The sequence below is a fragment of the Ctenocephalides felis genome, unplaced genomic scaffold (genome assembly GCF_003426905.1).
Source record: "Ctenocephalides felis isolate EL2017-DRISC unplaced genomic scaffold, ASM342690v1 CF-g0.4_SCAFFOLD_03570, whole genome shotgun sequence".
In the NCBI taxonomy this organism is placed as follows: domain Eukaryota; kingdom Metazoa; phylum Arthropoda; class Insecta; order Siphonaptera; family Pulicidae; genus Ctenocephalides; species Ctenocephalides felis.
In genome coordinates this window covers 14,377,289-14,381,171 of record NW_020539724.1, presented here as the reverse complement: position 1 = coordinate 14,381,171, position 3,883 = coordinate 14,377,289, and positions in this window count along the sequence as shown.

Here is a 3,883-nt window from a genome sequence, read left to right as displayed (position 1 = left end):
TATTAGAAACATTTATTAATTTATACATACAATTTTAACTGAAGCTCAATTATTTCTAAGGGATTTTAATACAGGTTGGTGCCAAAGCATTATTTTTAATTGATGAAATGCATTTAAATAGGTTTCCTTTATGAGTATATAAGTATATACATTTTATAATATTAATGAAATACCATTGAAAAATGAAAGATTTTTTAATTTATATAAAATTTCAACTGGAGCTCAGTTATTTGTGAAGAATCTTTAATACAGGGGTCAAGTTTAGTGCCAAGGCATGTATTTATTTGATGATATGCATTTAAAAGCTATTCGTAATAAATTATATGAAAAGATAGAATATAACTAAACATTAATTTACATAATATCATAAACTCAATGAAATTGTCAAGTAAATGTTCAAGTTCCAGTAATATATATGTGCATATCTGTATTTGATCACTGAATTACTGAATCACTTACATTTTACTTTAAATCAAATTCATATTGATGTAATAAATATGATATTTTAAAATATGCACATATCTATTTTCACATACATGTAACTATAACTATAACTATATCCCTTTCGATGTGATACTAGTCGATATGTTTTCAATCATTTCCAAAAATATTCAAGACCAAATCTATTTTTCTGTGAAACCTAACATATAAACATATAAATAATTCTTTGTATAACGAGAAAGTCCCTCAGAGTCTTTTTGACCATTCCTGAAATTCTATTTTTAAATGTTTAGATGAGTACTTTATGTAAGGATAGGTATAAATACTTAAATATAATGTGCAATTAAATATAAGAAATTATATAAAATGCTGTCTTAATTGAAAAAATGCATAATTGATTTTTCCTTAAAATAATTAAGTAATTAGTATCTTGCAAATTGTGATAATTAAACACAAAAACATTTTGTTTTCACACTAGATGTGTTTGGTTAGTCAGAAAACTTTAATTTTAGGACAGCATTTAATAAAACAAATTGTATTGTGACATGTGTTCCCTTTCTCGTATCTATTACTATCACAGGGTGAAATTTTCAATTTTTTTTAATTATTCCACAAATTTTCATAACATTAAACTATTGTATTGAATATAATTTAAAAAATGATGCATGTAATATCATGATGCAGGTTTTTATTTTGGAAAGATGAGTAAGTGATGAGATATTTGATTCTCGAACAGTTTATAAATTCGTTATTACTTATCCTAAGTATATTAGATGGTATGTTTTATAACTGTGCCTAATGTTCTTAAAAAAAAAACTTACGAGTTCAAACTTAAAAAACGTTTCTAGATTATTTCAATAATCCAAATAATTAAGATTAAAGGAGTTAACATCATCTAAATATATTAGTTCTATGATCTTGAAATATATTAGTTTAACTTATTATTAAGAAAAGAAATTTATTTTGTTGAATGGAGTATGAAATGAATATTTTAAAAAGTACAAAATATTGGGTTATTAGGATTTTATTATTTATTAACTTGAAAAGTTATGATTGTTGTTCCAGTAAAGTTCTTCCAATTCTATTCTCATTAATGTAGAATTAAAAAAGTGTAAAACACATATATAAAAATATATCTATGTTTGAATAAAATGTTTAAAAGTAGGTTTAGCGCATTTACTGCACATCTTTAGTTAGTTTTGTCTTTTACAGTAAAATATTCATAAAATTCGAGTAATAATTTCATTTTAATAATGAATAATGAATTGAGTTTAATTATTAATTATTTGCTTTATAAGTAATTAGATATAAAAAATAAATATACATATATATATATATATATATATATATATATATATATGTATATATATATTATGTATATTTGTATAAGAACATGTTGATAAATGCAATATACTTCTTAAACAGGCATCCATCCAGATAAAACAAATAGAAAGAAATCTAAATAATGCTTCTAAAACATTTTTCATTGAGTTCCATGTGTGTTCAGTCCAAATTATGATACTTCTTTAGTGGATAAAACGACAAAAAATGATATAAAAAATAATATAAAAAAATCTAAATAATTTTTGTGGTAAGTTGTCTTTATTTTATTCTTTTATTAATTATTTTGTTAGCTGTAGGCTGCAGTGTAGTTAGAGTGTTTTTTTAATATCTGTTTATAGAAAAAAAACTTCTTAAACAAGCATCCATTCAGATAATATAAAAATGAAAAAAAAAAATTAAATAATATTTCTAAAACTTATTTTTAATTAATTTCAATATATTTAATTAATTTGAATATTTATGATTATGAAATAATATAAAAATTCATGGTTCCATCATCTTCAGTTTAATTTCAAAAACAGCTACTAATATACTACACATTCTTTAATATTTTATTTAAATTACATTTAATTTTTGATATATAAAAAACACCAACTATCTCTTGCAATACTTGACTCAGTACTAAAACATGTGACACTTACAAAAATATTCTAAACCAATCTTAAATATCGAGGTGGAGAACAGGATGGGTATTATTATAATGTAATAATTTACATTATTCTAGATTTTTTACATTTACATTATAATAATACCCATCCTGTTCTCAATCTCGATACTTAAGATTTGCTTAGAATATTTCTATAAGTGTCACATGTTTTAGTACTGAGTAATAATTATGAAATTTAGAGTATGGACACCACTAGATGTAAGAAAAGCTTTAAGATTTTCGTTCCAAAGTAAATATTGCTTTAATTTTTTATATTTGTTACATTTCCATAACCCTAATAACCACGCGCATTGTGTCTCCGTATCCCTTGTTAGATTGTTTATTATAATTTATTAAGTATTCTAGATTTTATATAAATAGTAAAAAATATAAATAATATATTATGAAATTAATTTCCGACACTCGTTTTGGCGCCCCCTAAGGCGTGCGCCCGCATTTTTTGCATGCATCGTATGCAAGGACCGGCCCTGTATATATATATAACCATATATAATATATATATATAGGTATATATATAACCCTTTGACAAAACTCTACTGTGAATTTTAAAATAACGTATTTAAATTTGCTTTAAAATAAATAACGAACTATTTTTTCATGAGCACATATATATATACCTATTATTTATTCATCTAATACACCGATGTCTTACTCATCCGAAAAAAATGTACATTCTGCATTATAACGAACTTTTTTTACCTCGAACTATTTTACCCCGGAGGGATGGGTTTTCTTGCCCTTCGTTCACCCCGAGATTGAGGGTTTTTCCTCGTCACAAAAACGCTCGGGGAGGGCGGAGCAAAATATCTGAAGCACGCGTTCTTTTCGAGATAAGTGAAGTCGCTTTCAAGTCAGTCGACGCTTGACCGCGTTAGAGCATGCATCGACATAAAAGATAAATATAAAATTGATAAGATATAAAATATAAACTATTTTAAAAGTGTTTGTTTTAAATAGTATTTTATATAAAAACTGTGTTGAATACGAACTTTATCGTATAGAATTTTGTGCTTGTTATTGATTTCAAATAGCATAAAATTCTTCGTATAAAACTTGTTGCAATATCAAATTAGTTTGTGCATTTTGTTATTCTAATCAATTCATAAACTGATAAATATTAAAGCATATTTTTCACTGTGTTTAATTATTCAAATAGTTTTATTTTTGTGCTTAGATTATAATTTAAAAACTTCATTTTGTATCGTGGTTTACGAAATATATCCGGAAGTGTTGTTGTTCACTTTAATTGCAATGGCCGTTGTGATATGAACTGCAACACCAATTGAAATTATCGTCAATGTGTTAATTCCAGTTAATATTAGTTAATTTTTTATTGCTGTTTTATTTAATTTTTCTATTGCGACAAGTTGATATTCAATATTTTTTACAATCTCAATAACTATACCGTGCTATTTTAATTTTAAGTGCAGT